Here is a 21511-nt window from a genome sequence, read left to right on the forward strand (position 1 = left end):
TAAAGTAAATATATACGTACTTTTTCCTACAGTGTCTAAATAAAATAAAATAAATAAATAATTATCATCATTTGTAATAATCTATATGATATTATGGACCTACTGTATATTTGAGATACATAATAAAATAATAATAAAAATATAGGAACGCTTTTAAAATGTTCAGTTAAATAGACAAATTTAAAAATCGATCCAAGTATATGATGAAATATCGATAGTAAAAAAATCTATTTTAAATTTTAACTTGATAGATTTTATATTTTGAGAACCTTGCATTATTAGTCAAAATTATATAGAAGGCGTATACTAAGTATGAACAGGTACTGGATAAGCCAATTATAATAGTCATAACTCATAACCAATAATGGTTGACATACCACACGAGATCCGCAATCAACCTGATAGTATACAGCTGCGAATATCACGTACAGCGCCGGTGTAACCGGGATTATTTACCCCCGTGAAATTTTACTCCCCCGGTAATATTTCACTAGAGAATATTTACCCACCGGTAAAATTTCACTAGAGAATATTTACCTCCCGGCGAAAAATTCTGGGGGTAAAATATCACTAATGAATATTTACCGGGGGAGGTCAAATTTCACGCGGTAAATGATCACGGGTACACCGGATCAAATGTCGCGAATCAATTGTCACCGGATATTATTTACCGGACCAAATGACGTGGAACCATTTGATTTTACATATTTTTACATATTTTGTCATAATTACATGTTTTTACATATTTCACAATTATTCAATTTTTTCTCACATATTTATACAATTATACTGTTTTATGTCTTTTTTCAGATTGAGAATAATTGAAAGGTTATCATGACTATATATTATATCGACGATCTTTTGAATTCGAACATTTAAAAGTGCAGGTTATTATTAATTGTAATCAAGATAATTAGATAACTATAGATAAATATGCATTTTTTATTACATTTTATTTTATTATTAATTATTATTAAGATTTTATGACAATGTCGGCGATATTTTGTATTCGAAAATTTAAAAATTAATGTTAATTCATGTTTGTAATCAATATAATTAGATAAATATACATTTTTTATTACATTTTATCAGGGCTTGAAATCGAAATAAATATTTTCGATTTCAATTTCAATTTTGCTTATCGATATTAGTTTTTTCTGATTTCAATTTAAAAATAAAATATCGATTTTTGTTATTATGATTTTTTTATATATAGAATATCGATTTAATTATAATAAGATTTAGATTTTAAATATTTTTTTATTTTTTTTCGATTTTATATAAAATTTTATTTTTTTCGATTTTAAATGTAATTAATTTTTTTTATTTTAGTTTCCATTCAAAACTTAAATACCTATTATTATTTTGAAATTATTAGTGAAATATTTTCTAATTATGAATTATTACTATATTATATTATTCTTTAATACTTTTACATTTCAACCAATGTCTAATTTAGTTTAGATTTTGTTCATATGAGCTAAATTTCTGTCTCAGCTATTCAAATAACAATTCCCAAGCCTAAAAGGCTTAACTTTAGCTATTGTTTAGACTTTTTAAATCACAAAATACTAAAAAGCCACCCAACAGATAACATAATAAGCCAATAAATTGTCATACTTTTGGACATTTTATTATTGGTTAATATTTAAAAGAACGACGTACGGGCGACGGGCCACGGACTAAGATATTAATATCTTATCGCTATAATACAAACTATATATAGGTATACGAAATAAATCATGTGTAATAACTAATAATGGAAAAAATATTTTTCCAAGCATTTTATTTAATAAGCCGAATGTGAGTATATAAATAAAACTTGCAATAAAAACAATAATCGCTCGTCGAACGCTGATTCCTTATCGTATATTATATATGTATTTTAATATGTATATTCCAAAGATTCTATTCTAATTTCTAAGAAAACAAAATATTAGACATTATTATTTTCTACGATTACAGATATTTGTTATTAGTTATTACTATACACACTAATACCCTATTATAAATAATATGCAATGTGCATTATATATTATAGTCAACAATACCCAATATGGCAATGCATGTGCCTGTGAACAATATAAAATATAAATATTAAATAGATCTTATGATATTATAACAAACAAGGCTGTATACTTATTTGAATATAAAATTAAAATTTTTTTGAATTTTATTAAAATCGATTTTATTATGATAATGATTACGATTTTGATATGAAATATCGATTTTGACATTTTTCAATTTTTAAATACATTTTGAAAATCATTAACAATCATTAACGATTTCGATATTACTTTTGATTTTTTAAAAGATTTTTAACGATTTTTATCGATATTTAAAATCGATTTTGAAATCGATTTCAAGCCCTGCATTTTATTATATTATTAATTATTATTTTTTTTTTTCGATAATACATATTTTGAATTATTTAACATATATTTATGTACATATTTTTATTGTATAAATACATACTTTGGTTATATAAATACATATAAATCCGAGCCATAATTATAACATTTTTTAATTCACTAAGACAAAATATGGCAAAATATGAAAGTGGCCAATTAACCCGTTTTGATTATATTAAGAAGGTATCATTCAAGTTTTTACCAATTTTTTAATTTGATAATTATAACTTTTTTTATATATTTTTTTTAACTATTATATTATTATTATTATATTATTAGCCTACACATTTTATTTTACTTATATCTAATTGCATAACAATGATAAAAAAAACAATATTTTTAACCTACCGATAGTCGTAATTTGCTATCGACAGTCCTAAGTCTGTATGAAATGAGAAGGAAAATAATGTTTTTACGTTGGGACGCAATTCGGGTAGTTGTTAAATATGGTTGGGACGCAATTCGTGTAGTCGTTAAATATCTTTGGGACGCAATTCATGTGGAAAAGGGATTTCGGGACGCATTTCATGTGTAATAAATATCATGTTATAGGAAATTGTTCCTCTAATATTCTGGTTTAATTATTATTACTATTATACAATGGTTATTTAACTTAGCTTGTCCCATGAAGTATATTATACTCGTGTTTTTCAAGGTTTAATTGGATTTAATTGGACTGAATATTAAGTTACTGTTCCAGTCCAATAGATAATTAGATTAAAGTTATAAAATGTAAAATATACAGGTAGGTACAGCTACTGCTTTTTTATTTTAATTTGAAATTGAAGAACAGAATAGTTTGATTTATTTAATTCTAAAGTGAATATTAGTTTTTATTAAATTTAATGTGATTTCAGTATCATACTCTAATGATTTTTAAAAAAATAATATTATGTATTTGATAATTTGTATGGTGGAAAGTGAAACTCAATTTTTGTATACAAAATTAAAGTAAATATATACGTACTTTTTCCTACAGTGTCTAAAATAAAATAAAATAAATAAATAATTATCATCATTTGTAATAATCTATATGATATTATGGACCTACTGTATATTTGAGATACATAATAAAATAATAATAAAAATATAGGAACGCTTTTAAAATGTTCAGTTAAATAGACAAATTTAAAAATCGATCCAAGTATATGATGAAATATCGATAGTAAAAAAATCTATTTTAAATTTTAACTTGATAGATTTTATATTTTGAGAACCTTGCATTATTAGTCAAAATTATATAGAAGGCGTATACTAAGTATGAACAGGTACTGGATAAGCCAATTATTATTAGCTAATAGTCATAACCAATAATGGGTGACAAACTACACGAGATCCGCAATCAACCTGATAGTATACAGCTGCGAATATCACGTACAACGCCGGTCGGAATAGCAATACATTGAAATATAATATCATATCCACTTCAAAAAAAAAAAATAATTATGTAGCTTATATGTTAGTGAACTGTTTGGTGTAGGTGAAGCGTTAAAATAGCAAATACTCAAATAATTAAAAATACAACTCTAAATAGTAAGCAAACTATAGCTCCGGTATATTATGCATATTTAAATTTTTTTTTTTAAATAAATAGATTTTTTCTTTCTGAACATGATGGGTGATGAAAACTTAAATAGTGCAAGTGATATTACCACATTTTAAGTTTCATTAAAGATAAACTACGCACATTTTACACAATATTTATTTGAGTGCTTCTGTCGAAATATAAAATATACATGTCTAAAATAACAACAATTATTTTGTTTTTGTAACAATGGCAATTAATAACAATCACATTCACCACATACACAGTATCTTTTCATAATAAATATGAAGTTATACGAAACTGTTCCTCTAATATTGTGGTTTAATTATTATTATTATTCTGCAATGTTTATTTAACTCGTTCCATGAAGTATATTATATCTGTTTTTTCAAGGTTTAATTGGATTTAATTGGACTGAATATTAACTTATTGTTACAATCCAATAGACAATTATATTAAAGTTATAAAATGTAAATATTGGTAGGTACGGCAACTTTTTTTTTTTATAATTCGAAATTGTACAAAGTAAACATTATTGTTTATTATACGAATCAAAAAATAGAATAGTTTGATTAATTTAATTATAAAGTGAATATTAGTTTTTATAAATTTTAAACGATCTCAGTATCATACTCTAAAGATTTCTAAAAATATAATATTATGTATTTAATAATTTGTATGATGGAAAGTGAAACTCAATAGTTTTATACAAAATTAAAGTAAATATATACGTACAATATCCCATATATTCTAAAATAAAATAAATAATTATCATCATTTGTAATAATTTATATGATATTATGGACCTACTGCATATTCGAGACACATAATAAAATTATAATAAAAATATAGGAACGCTTTTAAAATGTTCAGTTAAATAGGCTAATTTAAAATCGATCTAAGTACTTATATGATGAATTATCGATACTATAAAAATCTATTTTAAATTGTAACTTGATAGATTATATATTTTGAGAACCTTGCATTATTAGTCAAAATTATATAGAAGGCGTATACTAAGTATGAACAGGTACTGGACCATGCAATTAATAGCCAATAGTCATAACCAATAGTGGGTGACGGCTTGTGAAATTAACGGATTTATTGCTACAATAGTCAAAAATTGAGACTGACAATGATCATGTAATTTATGAAACACAAATCACATAAATTTAATTACAAAATTAATCAAATTAAAAATAGTTGATAATTACTTACGTGGTATTTCTAGAAATAAAATAACAAACATAATATTTAATTAATAATATTATATATATTCCCAATCTAAGAATTATAAGAATGGCTTAATTATTGTCCTATAAAATATATCGTAAACAAGAATTCAACAATGATTTACTAATGACAGTCAATCGTTTTCAAGAAGTTATGTATTGATATGATTTTTAATTTAAGGGAGCTGCGGCAGATGAAAAAGAAAGTGACTTTTAGACCAATAAACTAGACATTACTGGAACAATTTGGTTCGACAGATTTAAATTTTGAAAATGAATTATGATTGATCAACAAGTTTACTAGGAAATGATCGAGGCGATTTTGAATATTTTTTTTTCAGCTGTGATATCCAAGAATAAAAATATCGAAAAAATATGATATTTTTGTATTTATATTATTCATAAGTTACAGCAGTCGTTATTATTATTATATTTCATAGCCAATTACAATAAATTTTAAGGTAAACAATGATGAGTCATTGATGACCATTATGACTTATAAGCTGCATATTATTAAGAGCAAGACTACTAGAGTATCAATATCCAAATACTTCTTAGGGACTAAAATACTTAATTTAAATATTGCTATTTATAAATTTATATTTAATATTTTGTTAAAATATGTCAAGATAAGTTATTATTGCAATAAAGTTATTATTATTATTTTTTAAAGTTCAAATGTTGACGACATTTATCATATTGAAAATGTACAAATTATTTTATCTATAAATAAATGTATAAAATATTGAATTTTTATAGCTGAAAATTCAAATTTTAAAACAAGGTTCGACGTAAGTATTCATACTTTAACTAAAAAATCTTAAAAATATATGAACTTATTTTTTTGAGTTTGGACACAATTAGATATTTAAGCAAGGAAGAACGATTTTAGTTTTTGTATTATAATTTCAAAATATTATGCGTAGGTACTTGAAACTTATATGCATTGGTTTAGAAAAACAAAAAATGGTTTTGGTAAGATTCCAATTTTAATATTATCAAAAAGTTCCAGTTAAAATATTGGTATTTTTTATTTCGGTTCTAAGCCCCGGGCCGCAAATAATAAAATCCACTAGGTACTGATGTATTGAAACGATTTATAACCGCAAACTTAGTTTTAATTATATCTTATGCACTGCACGTTTTACAAACATCAGTTCGGTAGGTTAATAATTTATAGCGAAATTCAAATATAATAATATTATAATAATTAAGTAAAACCGAAAAATATAGTAAGGAATTGGAAGACTTGATGAAACTCAAGATCATAAGACAATCATATATTACAAAATAAAAGTAATTACGTACCATCCTCAGCTGGAATAAAATACAAACTCTAGTTATTAATTATAAAATATTTATAATATTGTTTTACAATAAGAACATGGATTCAACTAAACATTGCACACCGTGAAAACTGTGTAATGCGGAATTCCATGAGATCTACTGAAAATTCCGTCTTATGCAGTACACGACTATTGTGTAATAAGTTAGTCTATTGATTTATTATATATTTATTTAGTTTATATGACTAGTAAGTTAATTTATTTAACTACTCTTATAGATTGTCATTTGTCACTAAATAATAACGTTATAACATGAAAAAAAAAAACGATTAATATCACCATTTAAACAGTTGTGTTTAATTTTCACAGCTACGGGAATAGTTTGTATCTCTGACACAATATACATTGATACGATACCATATATACAAATAATGGAATGATCCATTTTATTTAGGTTTAACTCAATAACTCTTACATAAAACTTTAGGAACATGCTGGGACCCAAAAAAATTCCTGAATGGATAGTTTTCAGTATTATTCAGGTTCCACATTAAACAGTTTACACTGAACACAGTTTTGAAATTTAATAATAAATAGCAAACTATTTTTATTTTTTCCGAATCCTGAGAATTGAATGTAACTACCTACTTATATTTAATATAACATAAACTTTGGAATCTTAAGCCATATACACGTGTTAAATAATTATAATATAATAAAGCATAAAATAAATCAAAAACTACTTACAAACTTTATCTATAAATAAAATACCCAATAGTAATTTATAAGTTTAATTATACATTTCTTTATAATAAATTATGAATAATGTGGAGAATTTAGTGATTTGTTTGAAAAGTTCTCAACAAATTTATAAAATTCTCTGTTGGGGGGGACCAACTTTAAATTCGAATAGTTTTTTTGTATAAATATGAAAATATCTAAATTTGAACTTAATATATTTATTTATTTCATAGTTTATTTATGGTATCATATTTACTAATTAACTTTTACGACTATTACAATAACTCTATAACTCAGAAAAATAAAATTTAATGCAATATAATATAAAATAAAATAATTTATTTTTTTAGGCCCTATATGCTGCTCAAAGGCGAACAAAAATTATGAAAAATCAAAATATGTTTCAGAAACACAGGAGTTTAAAAAAGGAATTTTAATTAGATTAGAATATGTAAGGAAAATGTATTCTCACCTATCGAACCACACCGAAAACGTTATTGGAATCGCAAGTAATAACCGAATTAGGATAATATAATCATAGCTACACACAGACCTAATTACTAAACACATTCGGTAAAAGTCACATTTTCCCATAGTGTATAGCTTTTAAAACGTCTAATTTATATATCAATACAGAATTGTAAATTATATTTTCAATGATTTTCAATTGATTAAAAAACATTAAAAAAGAGAAAAATATTCTTTGGGTAAATTTACCAAGATACTTTCAAACAAAAAAATTAATTTTAAAGATCAATATTGAATAAAAAATTAAAAAAAAAAAAATCATACTGATGATATCTGTAAAATAAATTATAAAATATTAATTAAAAACCTTATTATTTACGTACCTAAATATTAGTAAATCGAAGTCCCAGGAAGAAACAAGTATTGTCAAACATTTACATAATATTGTTATTATTGAGTTATTTTAAATTGAATTATCAAAAGTAAATAATCATCATATAATTTATTTATTATATAAAAAGCAGGTAAGTGGATGTCGCTCTGCTGTACATCAGTAGGTTACAAGTGGGTAAATGTGTATGGATTGTATTAAAATTGAATTCAATGATATAATTTCATTGTATATTTGTATAAGAAGAACGATTCTGAGCGGAGACGGTTTGTTAGTCTGGATTATTTATATTGTTATTATTTATCTATACATATAAAATCCAAATACCTACCACTTAGTCACTGATCGCTGTAACTCAAAAACTATGCGACGTACGAACTTGAAATTTGGAATAGAGGTTCTTGTCATATTTTCACCGTGCAGTAAGAAAGGATTTGCTGAAGTTCGCATTTTAAAGAGGTGCTCAAACAGGGATATTGAGGTTTACGATGGAAATTGAAAATTTAATTTTTATTTATTAATAGTTGTCATTGGTTACAGTTTAGAGAAGAAATTAGTATTTATTTAAAATGTGTTATTCGGGCATATCAGGTAAAAGCTTGTATCAAATCAAATTATTGAACATCGCCTACCAGGATGGCTGAGTTGCACTTACTGCAGCAAGTTACACCCAAAAAAAGTTGAACAATCATTTTTTTTTAAGAATTGCTATTTTTTACGGGCAACGAAGTGCACGGGTTCGGCTAAGTATAGCATATAAGTTAAATTAATATTATAATATTATTTTTTGTATTCGTTGCTATAGTGATAAACAAAGAGTTAGACATTTAAATACCATTTTTTAGCGTTTTTTCGTAATTTTTCGGTGGTTTTTCCGGTGGCATTAAATAACTATTGAGAAAATCGAAAAATGACCTCTCTAAAATATCATCTTGATCCAATTTTCAAAAAGATATGGTACAATACATGTTCAAATTGAAGAACTGCTTATGGTAGAAATTTTGTACACGGGACAAAAGAAAAAAAAAATTAAACAACATTGTTCTGCTCAGAGTCTAAAATGAATGTATCTGTGTGTCTATTTGTGTGTCCACATTACCATGGCAACCAACTCTGGGAGAGAAATGAATGTTTATCTGCCTGAGTTGTCATGGTTAACCTATGGGGTTTTGAAGCTATTTTAATAATAATTATTGGTTGCAGGCAACGAAGTGAACGGGATCATTTGGTACATAGATATATTAGATTGAAGATAAGCTATTTTCAAAAATGATAGGACCAACCCCGGGTGGAGCTCAAACGGGGATTTTGAGATTTCCGATGGACAATTTTGTTTATGAATGGTTACCATGGGTTTTCAAGCTATAATAATAATAATTATTGGTTGTCGGGAAACGAAGTGCGTGGGATCAGATATTTTATTATAAAAGACAAACATTTGTGTACTCGACTAATCTGTGTCCTTTACTTAAACGAAAATGAAATTTGGTGCAGAGATAGAATATACTTTGGGGAAGAACATTTTTCACGAAAAATGGTAAATAAGAGGTCCAACCTTGGGCAGTTCTCAAACAGGGATTTTGAGAATATTATTAAAATTATTATTTTTTGTTTATAATTGTTTGTATTGGTGTATTGTGAATGATCACATTCATATTGACCCATTGATTTTAATAAAAATTATTATTATTATTAATGCGCTAATCCTATTTATTTTAGTACAGAATGTATCGATTTTGAACTACGGTTTCGGTGGACAAATTGTTTGTATTTTTTGATACTTTAGAGTTAAATTATGCACTTGCACCACGCAGAGTCCGTGATCTACCGCCGGTAGATTGCCTAACTGATATTATACAACTCTCATAATTTCAAAAATCTATCAATAGCAACGCATTTCCACGTCAGCTAGTAAGTAGTAGCAATATCACATAATATTTCTGTTCTACCTAGTTAACTATTAAAAACTTATGCAATAACAATATAATGTCATTGCCATTGTCCATTGATAACAATATATTAATAGTACCGCCTATTATAATTACATTAATTCATACAATAATAAAGAGTTAAAAATGTAATAATATATACAGACAATATAAGTGGTATTATAGACATCAATAGCTTACTGGGTATTTTGACTAAATTGTTTTCTCGGTATCTGCATTTAATGCTAGTACTTTTTCTTGATATTTTACCATAAATTTCAGTTTATGAATTATAGTTATTTTAACTCCTAGATAGGTAAAGGCGTTTCTGATAATCTGCTGTGACGTTACCTGTTAAGGTAAATCTTGGCTGACAGAAATTTAAAAAATTAAGTAAATGTTATGTAACGTGTCTGATGATAATCATTTACAGTAAAATATGCTCATAATATTACATGTCATAAATTATAATATATATTATGATACACAAATCTTGATATTTATATGCCATTATTAAATCGTGAACTTAACATAACATATATTTTTCGTGGTATTATATTTTGTTCTTTTGATTTGGATAGAACTCGCATTACTTTGTACACTATATTTCCATATATTTGTGGAATACAAAAATGAATTTGGAAGTATGTTCCCATTGGTCATATGGAAATTCCAAGAGAAGGGAAAGTAAAAAAATGATAAAACACATAAAATATACAAATTATACATACCCTTGATCTTATAGTCTGCGAAAAAAAAATATTATACCAGTTATTATTACAACAATAAAATACAATATGAAATTTAAAGTGGTGTTCAATAAGATGGACCCCTTAAGTTTTCTCTATCGCTAATGAAAATGTATGAGTCAATATAAATTAAACTTAAACATTACAAATGCACATAAAATAACGGGTCAGAGCTCAGAAGCTAGTGTAAGCCCACCCAAAAAACGTATCAAAGAAACAGATAACAATAATTTCATCAAAACAATACCAAAAATATACAAACCACCACCAATTACAGTGTGTTCTGTTAACGATATACAGATATTAGTTACTATTTTATCTCTTGAAGAAGTCTCCGGTAATGAACATCAACTGAAAACTTTCATTAAAGTGACATCAAAATCTCCACAAAGGATGAATCCCAGTTTAGATGAACATTAAAAGCTCTTAAAAATAACAAAATTGAATATCATAGATATCAATTGAAAGTTATATTCACAAGTTAGATAGTCTATTTTATCATAAAATTAAAATAGAACTTCCAATAAAATAAAAGATGTGCCTCATTGTAAAAACTGTCATTCATTCGGTTATACACAAAATTACTGCTACAAAAATTCTGTGCGCATAAAATTCAGTGAAGAGCATAGAACAGAAGAATGTTATAAGTGAAAAAAAAACAAAAGCTAAATGTTGTATTTTACAGCTTCCAGGTGGAACTGGACAACGGTACCCCGAAGGGCCATTCGAATATGTCGGAGAACAATAATACTTTGAAGGCACCTGGTGAATTAAGCTGACACTATAAAATAATATGCATAAGAAATTGTGCGGGTAGGAAACCTAATGCGCACAACGACCAATGTGACCATGACGGGAGGTGACACATGGGAAAAGGAAAATGCGGGAGAAGTGCCTCTGTGATCGTGCAATGACCACAGAGCTCACTACAAAATAGGGGGCTTAAGATTAGACTTAGGGTTTTGGTATCTATACATATATGTATATAGATGCACTGGTGTCTTGGGACGAACAGCAACTTAGGGGTGACGTGGGTCTCGATGACCTGGGGCGGCCTCTCACACATGACTGTGGGGTTGTGCCAGTAATTCCAATATTTGCATTATTCAACGCTGCCAAAAGATTGCTCAACGTACTATTGTCCTAGAATACCAGTACGACAGAAAATACACAATCCCCCGAGATTTGACGATAACCTCCGTTCAGGACAAGATTACCAATTTTTCCCGCAAACACGAGATAAGGCTAGATAAACATACTGATTTAGTAGCAATTCAACTACTTGATAACTCACAATATATAAGGCGTCTCAAACGCCGAAAAACATTTTATGACTTAGTATAAATAATTAGATTAAGACCGGGACCTCTGCACTAATAGTGATAACCCAAACATTTTTTTGCATGTATTTACCAAAATATTTATTCATTAATATTTGTGAACACCTTTGAAATGTATTGTTAAAGATCATTGATCGTCTTAGTAAAAATGCCTTAGGGTAGGTATAGTTTAAAAAATAATAAAACTAATCTACAGGCTAACAATCAAGCTAATGTATGGACTAATTAATAATATACCCCTTATTATTATCTAGAAATCTCACACAATTTAGTTAAATAAAATAATATTATACGTACGTAAATAAACTATATAAAATTATAATAAAATATATTATTAACAACTACATACAAATTAATTCAACACTTATATTTTAATGATTAATGATTAATAGCTTTAAAAAAAAAAAAAAAATGTTGCATCCAAAAATAAATTGTAAGTCAGTAACGTAAATGTAACGTAAAATCTGCATTATTCGTCGCTATAAATTATTTGAATTATGTGGTTTGAAAAAAACATATTTGAATTAAATACAAAAGAAGAGGCCATGATTTTAGTGTCGAAATTGGAAATTAAATAGACAGTAAAAAATAACTTCAAACGTACAATTGATATGATAGTTTTCATTAAAAAAATATATTGTTTTTGTTTTTGGATGACAAATATTATGAAAATATCAGTAATTTTTATAATATACTAAGAGCAAGGTATCACATAATGTTATACTTCATAACGCAAATTCGCAAAAACAATTAAAAACACAAAAATTACTTACTCCGTGTTGTTGCTAAATAAAAAATAGAAATAGATTTTTGTGCATGGTTAGTTTTATACTAATTTGCCTTAAAAATAATAAAATATAATATGAAAAATAAATTATTCACATTTAAGTTTGTAATATATTATATTTCCATACTTAAATAAAAACACGGAATAACTAATACCGGCGGTCTGTATGGAGTGTGGGGTGACCCGGTATACATACGCTTTAGGCATATATCTATACGTATTCCTTATACACACACAGCGACACATGCAACACATTCTACATCTCTACGGTCTCTAGACATTCGGTCAAAACGACAGTAAATTTGTCGCATCGCACAAAATAATAAAATATTTCAATACTTTGATATCACATATTAATCGACCCACATGAGAATAAGGGATCACTCCAAAATCATATTATATAAGGACCATAGAGAATCGACTCATCGTCAGTGTTATTACAGAAAAGCCTGTCTTTCACACAAGATTCGAGGTATAACGACCACGCCAGTATGCACTTCGACAATACTTTTGCTATTCAAAGCGAATGCGCTTATATATGTATGTATATTTAGTTATTCCAGCATTCGGTATGACTGTCTAAATTAATTATTTTGTATTATCTAACAATTTCACCTTGTTAATTATTTATCCACCTATGTATTTACTTTTTGATATAATATAACATTCTGCGTAAGTCGTAATAAGCTCATGTGACAATATTGTAAACAAAGAAGTTCTATTGTGGAAACAAAGATGGATAGCCGGTGCAGAAGATAAACTCCCTTGAACTTTTATAGATGCCATACATTGTTGTGATGAGTTTATGTTTCCTATAGTGTAACAATATTTAAAAATTGGTGCTACGTATTGCCCGTCACAGTTGCCAGCTTAGAACGGAACTTTTCCACGTTAAAACGTTTGAAATCATACTTGAATAATTCCATGGGGAAAATCGTCTAAATGGATTGGCTCATCTAAGTATTCACAGAGAAATACCAATAAAAAGTAGTGAATTGGTCGATTTTTTTTCAGAAAAAAATAGAAAATTAATGTTGTCCACTGTTTATTTATACTATTTTTTACTATACTTATACATTTTAAAATTAACAATTTGTTAGTAATTTGTATAATAATTTATAATTTTATAATTTTATCTACTTTTTTATTATACCTACCTACTTATACATTATAAAATTAACAATAAATAATTTCTTATATTTGATAAGATCTTATATTGATAGATTTGGTATTATGAAAAATAACTTTTGGGAACAAAAAAAATGTGAAAAACACATTTGGAATTATGTCTCCCTACCATAATTATTAATACACATAATCAATAAAACGTTAGAAATGATATTTAGTTGTCAACATGCTAATAATTATCAATATACAACCACAAGGCACAAAAATATTATATGATTATGATTTTATTGGGAATGGGATCTATTAACTACAACTATTACATGATCAATTTACAAATTAGAATAATAATTATTACTTTTTAACAAAATGGTTCTCATTATGTAACTTATCACTCAATATGGAGAATTCTAGTTTTGTGAACATAAACATAATTTAATTTAATAAAATATTATCTAGATTTTAAAAAGCATACTAAACTATTTCTTAGCTATTCCACTTATATAAAACACTTATACAAATACACTTAGTTCCGAATTTTTGTACGAAACTTTTTTTCAGTTTTCGTGTAATAATGAAATGAATCAACGATAACTTTGCTTGTAACTTATAACTAGGTATAACGAAGTAAAGAGTTTCAATTTCTCATACCCTTCAAATCCAATTTTTTTACCTAATTACTTCAATAAGACAAATTATTAAACTCATAAATACTTACAATTTTTTTTATCTATAAAAACAAATTTAAATTTTTCAATAAATGGGTTCGTTACTAGGAGATCTATCATATTGTATCAGCGTTTTTTTCGTACATATTATTATGTTTTTTTCTGTTTTTTTTTTAATTTTGTTTACCTACAATACTTACTACCTACTGTAAAAACATGTTACCATGTGCAATCATATTTCACGTCTTCGCGTGCTTAAAGGTATTTTATATAGGCACCTTTTATAAGGTAGGTACCATAAACATTCATTTTCGTGACTTACATAGTTATACTATATTAGGTATAATGTTAATTATAAAATGTGATGAATTAGCTCTGTTGTGTAATATACGTCTAGTTAGGGCTGTTCGATTATTTCGATTAATCGATTATTACGACGATTATTATTTTATCGATTATTTTACAGTTTTCATAAAATTCGATTAATCGCCAAATAATCTAAATTCGATTAATCAATTAATCGAATTTCCGATTAATCAAATAATCGAATTTCCGATCGATCAAATAATCGAATTTTTCGAATAAACAAGATGATTAATCGTTATTTTGACGGTTCGAATGAACTTCTATTTTTAACACTTAGGGAATTTTTTACTCTATTCCATTTTGAGTGGGTCTGTGTTTACTTTATGCCAACACACTAATCTTCATTAAAAAAAATCGATTAATCGGTTAATCAGTCATTAAAAAAAATCGATTAATCGTTTATTCAGTCATTAAAAAAATCGGTGATCGATTAATCAGTCGTTATAAAATCGATTTTTGGTTTGATTATTAATTTTCGATTAATCGAAATAATCGATAAAATGTGAAATTAATAATCGAGTGGTAAAAAAATTAATCGAACAGCCCTACGTCTAGTGTTAGTCATTTAGGGAGGTAGGCACCTATACCTATGCTGTGCCTATATCACTGTAACAGATGTGTTAAATTTGAATTCAATGTTTAATGATTGTTTACGATGGAAAATGATTCTGAGCGGATATGATCTATATTTCTAAGAATATATTGGTTATAAATATATTTATTTTAATTTTAATTATATTGTAGGTTCCACTAATATTTGCCTAAAACAAATCAATTGTAATTAAGTACAGTAAATATAATTTTTATTTACATTATAATTGCCATTTTATTACTATTTTAAACTTTTTGGTATTATTGTATGTGCGTGTGTGAAAACTGAAAATCACATTATTAAATATTGTTATTTAGACGCAGGTACGAGCTGTGCACCGTCACACACTACACGCTCATATTACGCATAGCTCATCAGTAAGATTGTAATTTTAAAATTTTAGTTATTGGTAAACATATTAAGATTTGGTATCGTGTAGGTATAATATTAATTAAAAATTGATTATTTTTTATGTTTAAACACATATTATATTTATAGTTAACAGGAAAACATAAAAATTCACATTCAATAAACTAAAAATACGATCATTTAAATCAATAAATCTGTGACGATTCTGTAATGGTTTAGAAATTACTTGCTCGTAATGTATAACTCAGAAAGTTAACTTATGTCAACAAAACAATAGAGCATTAATTACAAGAAAACATAAGATATAATATTATTTATGCACATGTACAGTAAGTAGTCAAGATCAGAAAGTATAAATTAACAGCAATCAACTGTATTATTTTAGAATTGAATTTGTTTTATAAATTTACTATACCTTATTATTAATAAAAAAAAAAAAAAAAACGATGAAAATACGTACCTAGGTTAGCTAAAAATAAAAATAACTGATTTATTACAATAATATATAGGCAGATACATTATATTTAGTAACTTAATTTTTTGCATCAAATGATGAACAATATTTTAAATATTTCAGCAGGTATGCAATTTAAATTAATATAATGAATTGTAAAACATTTAAATGATTCCGTAGCTATAATTTCAACGAATTTTATTAATATTAAGTATTTGAGTCTTTGGACGTTTACGATTGCTCTTTCATTGGTGAAGCAACACATTTATAGAGTACTGCATTTATTTATGTGGTATACATCACAGGCTTGCATTCAGAGCACAGATATGGAAAGGGGGCAACAACACACGAACGTTTTTGAATAAATACCTTCAAATTCCACGTTTTTTATGTTAGCATGTTTATTATCTGAAATTTAATAACAATAGTATTCTTATAGATTAATACTAAGCATCATTATTTATATTTATTTTTGTAACGTAAATGTTGTATTTGAATAATTTTAACTACCATACGGAAGTATTATTTTTACTATTATTGTACTCATATAAATTAGCTTGGGATGAAATATAATGGCTGTTTGATGAACGGACATTAACAAATCGTTATACATTGTGTTTTTAGGTTGACACTGTAGCACGTTATTAATTTTGTATGCAATATGGTTGTTTGAGAGCGAGGAATAAGTTTATGAAATAAGTATATTTATAACTATTATACAGCTAAACACAGGGACTAGAACTGGAACTGAAAGAACCAGTTCCTGTAGAAAATTTAAGATCCAGAATATTGGTTGAAACACATATTTTGCAATGCTTAGAACCGATCAAGAACCGGAACCCATATTAATAAACAATAAGTTTTCCGGTCAGGTTAAGATCATAATTTATAATATTATTTGCATAATTGTATAGTATATAGTCAATAGTTTCGATTAAAAAGTACAGATTAATAGCAATCAACTGTACATTGTTTAGAATTATTTTTTTTAATAAATTTACAATAGCTTATCATAGCCTATAGGTGTTAGAATTGTCTTCTATGGATAATTCAAAAACTTGTAATTTGTTAATTGATAATAATTAATGAATAAATTCTTAATTTATCATTTAAAAAAAAAACAAATTAATTTATAAACCATCATTAACAAAAAAAAGAGATTATACTTAGATTATTTAAACATAAAGATGATTGATTAATATAGATTACATTATATTTATTAATTAATATTTTGCAAAAAATGTTGAATAATATTATAATATTTCGGTAGGTATGCAATTGAAATTGATATAATTAATTGTAAAACATTTAAATGATTCTATTTCATAGCAATAATTTCAAAGATTTTTCTTAGTATTAAGTATATGAGCCCCTAAATTATTTTTTCTATTAGCTGCACTATAATAATAGTTAATACTAATATTATTGTAGATCAATACTAAACATAATTATTCAATGTCACTTTTGTAACATAAGTCATAACTGTCCCTTAGCTAATGCAGTTATAGAGTGTTAATCTAGAAACCAAGTCCATCTACAAAAATGCATTAGAATGACAGAGTTACCTAAATGTTGTATTTGAATATTTTTTAATTACCATCCAGAAGAATTATTTTCTCTATTATTGTAAGTACTCAAATAAAATAGTTGGGTATGAAATACTATGGCCGTTTGATGAGTGGAAATTTACAAACCATTATTAATTATTATGTTGATACTGTAGCACGTCAGGTATTTCGTATGGTCAGTGAGAAGGTTGTTTAGGTGCGAGGATTCACAAAATAAGTACCTATAACTGTTATAGAGCTCAAGAGATGATATAACTTGTGATCGTACCAAGTATCTATTAAGTATCATATTAAAAACTTACACACACTTTGATGTATGAATTAAATATTTAGTGTGAGAAAAACTCCCCTGGGTAGTAACAGAATTTCAAAATACCGATAAAATAATAAAAACAATTCACGAATGAGCATTGTATGGACAAGAGCGTTCTAGAAGCGCAATACAGCATACATTTTACTATACATGCATTGTGTCAGAGAGTTACTTGTAAAATTAATACTAAATAATATATTTCCAATAAGAAATAAATAAATAATTATTTGTTTGTGTTATGCCCAAGTTTTTGAGTATGTAAAATTAAAATATCATAAGTTTACATTTAAGATCATAAAAGTCAATACTTATAAATTATAATTATTTCTTTGTCTTATATAATTAAATAAAGAATTTTATAAAATTAATTTTTTGTTAATTACAATTAACTTACTTTGAAATTTAGCATATTCAATCAGAATATCTATTATATTTTAAAATTATTCAAACAAAATAATATAATACACATTTTTAGAAGGTACCATAAAAAATGTAATAATTTAATAGTTATATAATCTCTAAAGATTCATTCATGGGTCACTGAATCTTACTTATCAGAGATACTTTCTCAATGGCTAAAATAGTTTATAAATACACAATATATCTACATCAACATTTTAATTTTTTTGAAATACTTAACCATCTTCTCCTTTTTGACATGTATAAGTCTTATGGCTGGGGGTCATTCTATAATTTTGTGTGACACGGAGAGCGTTACTGTAGCTATAACACGATTCCGAAAATTTGCAGAATCGTGTTGATTTTAATAACCATTGAAATACATAATATACAATTCCGCAAATTTCAAAAGTACATACACGATTCCGAATGAATTTAAATACAACGTCGCCATTCCGAAAACAAAATATTATTGAATATTATTATTGTAATATAATATAATATTACAAATCATTTTGCAAGGCTGGGCAAGTTAACGATTTTTTTAACTCGTTAAGTTAAGTTATTTTTAAAATAATTAAGTTAAGTTAATTTAAAAGTTACTCATATCATTTTCGTTAACTCGTTAAGTTTATAGTTGACTTTGACAAAAAAAAAGTAGTTAATTAAATTTATTAAAATTAACTTAACGTTTTAACTTAATTTTAAGGCCCAGTCTTGTCATTTTGTGCTTTAAACGATTTTGCGCTTTTGAAAATAAAACTTTGGGAAATCGTGATTTTAGTTTGCATTTTACACATTATATTATAACTTGGGCTTATGGTTAATATTATTTCCTTATAATGAGATATATTTTAGAATAACAGAATTATAACAGGCTTTATATGAAATTTCATAACCATTAATTTGAAACAAAAACTCATTTTTTTCGTATGACATCCACATTATCAAATACCAATTGTTAAAAGTCCATCAATTTAATTTTGCAGATAAAGTATTAGATAAATGTCAATTACGTTTACGCTAAGTAATAACGTTATAAATGTTATATAGGTATATTATAACATTCTACATTTCTACTGTACTGAGATAAAATTAGTTTCAATATTATTGAATAGTGCTATTAAAAAAAAGAGCACGCTGTTGCACAGATAAATTTCTTCTCTACGTGTTGTGGAAATTTGGTAGCTCTATAACAAATACGGTGCTAGAAAAGTTCTCCCGCGAAATACAGTTTTTGCCATGTCGTACATTTGTAAGACGGAGAAAACGTATGCGGGTGTAGCGTCAAATTTATTGTTTTTTGTTACAACTATTTGTGCTGCATGGTGGGACATACACTATCCCACATATTGTATAATATATATATTTTTAATGTTTAATTTTTTCTACATAAAAATCGTACAATTTACCAAAACAATATTCGATTTTATTTTAAGTGCAAATTTTTTCTAAAAAAAAAAGTATCTGTGCAGCACAGGTACCTATATAAACATTTATCAGTCCCTATTGTGTTGGAAAAAAATAATACACAGTAATTATATACATACTAATTTCATAATAATTTTTGTATGCAGTTGCTAAATCTGTAAAAATAAACTAAATTGTGAAAGCTTTCTATTGTTTTTTGGTATAAAATGTCAAATTTATATACCTATATATATAAATGAACGTGTGTGTTTGTGTCCTTAATGCATTCCTAAACCGTTCATACGATTATCTCTAGTCTACTGCATGAATTGCGTCCGGTTTTGTATAAACGATTGCATGAACGATAAACGTACTGTAAAGCCTTTAATAATTTTAGTTCGATATCGATCGTGTTGTTGGTGTAAACGTCTGTGTAACCTTCATTCTCTGTTAAATAAAACTTAAACTCTAATAACACTATAAAATGACTTCGGTGATTTTAAGCGAAAAAAATAAAACATTATTTAATATTGATGGATACAAATTTCGGTATCATAAAACATTAAAAAATTATGTTCAACGTTGGAGCTGCTGTAAAAAGACGTGTAAGTCATACATTAAATTAAATAATGAAAATTAGATTATCGAACGTGCAAATGATCATAATCATATTAAAGATTCTTTTGAAGTATTTAATAGACAACAGTTAAGTAATAATTTAAAGCGAAAGGCTGTAGAAGAACTTTATGGTAAACCATCAAAACTTATTCAAGGAGCTTTATCAAAAGACATTCCAACATTGACAACTTATGATTTAACCTTGATTCGTAATAATATACACCACACTCGGTCATCGACAATTCCAAAACTTCCAGATAAATTACCTGATTTACACAATATTTTATTGAATGAAAATATTCAGACTAACAGAGATGAAAATTTTTTATTAGTGAATGACAACGAAAATAATATAATCATTTTTTCAACAATTACTAATTTAAATTTTTTAAGTGAAGTTGATACAATATTTGTGGATGGAACTTTTAAAAGTTGCCCAAAACTGTTTACATATTTTTTTACAGTCCATGGCTTGATAAATAATAATTATATACCACTAGTATTTTTTTTACTTCCTAATAAAAATATAGATACTTATATAAAAGCATTTTCACATCTCAAATCTGAGTTTCTAAAAAATATTATCAATTTTTCACCTAAAATAATATTTGCTGATTTTGAAAAAGCAATCCACTCATCTTTGTTAATCGTGTGGCCATCAGTTCAAATGAAAGGATGCAGGTTTCATTTAGGTCAAAGCTGGTGGAGGAAAATTCAAACAGTTGGTTTAAGTCAAGAATACAAAAAAAA

The 21511-nt window shown here is 26.2% G+C and overlaps 2 long non-coding RNA genes across 4 annotated transcripts; both read right to left on the bottom strand.

The window, feature by feature from the left end:
- Positions 1 to 4683: 4683 nt before the first annotated feature.
- On the bottom strand, positions 4684 to 8024 carry LOC115034233. The gene is made up of 3 exons (XR_003839584.1): positions 6498 to 8024; positions 5176 to 5184; positions 4684 to 4707 (listed from the first exon to the last, which is right to left on the bottom strand). It is a non-coding gene; the product is annotated as an uncharacterized LOC115034233 (long non-coding RNA).
- Positions 8025 to 8925: 901 nt separating this feature from the next.
- LOC103308414 lies at positions 8926 to 19286 on the bottom strand. Of its 3 annotated transcripts, none has more exons than XR_003839514.1 (7): positions 18729 to 19286; positions 16823 to 16861; positions 16460 to 16468; positions 14723 to 14734; positions 12866 to 12877; positions 12390 to 12398; positions 8926 to 11110 (listed from the first exon to the last, which is right to left on the bottom strand). It is a non-coding gene; the product is annotated as an uncharacterized LOC103308414 (long non-coding RNA). The 3 variants fall into 3 exon arrangements; XR_003839513.1 differs by having other exon boundaries at positions 8926 to 10749; positions 12866 to 12932; XR_003839512.1 differs by having other exon boundaries at positions 12866 to 12932.
- Between the last annotated feature and the right edge of the window lie 2225 nt (positions 19287 to 21511).

The sequence above is a fragment of the Acyrthosiphon pisum genome, chromosome A2, assembly GCF_005508785.2.
Source record: "Acyrthosiphon pisum isolate AL4f chromosome A2, pea_aphid_22Mar2018_4r6ur, whole genome shotgun sequence".
In the NCBI taxonomy this organism is placed as follows: Eukaryota; Metazoa; Arthropoda; class Insecta; order Hemiptera; family Aphididae; genus Acyrthosiphon; species Acyrthosiphon pisum.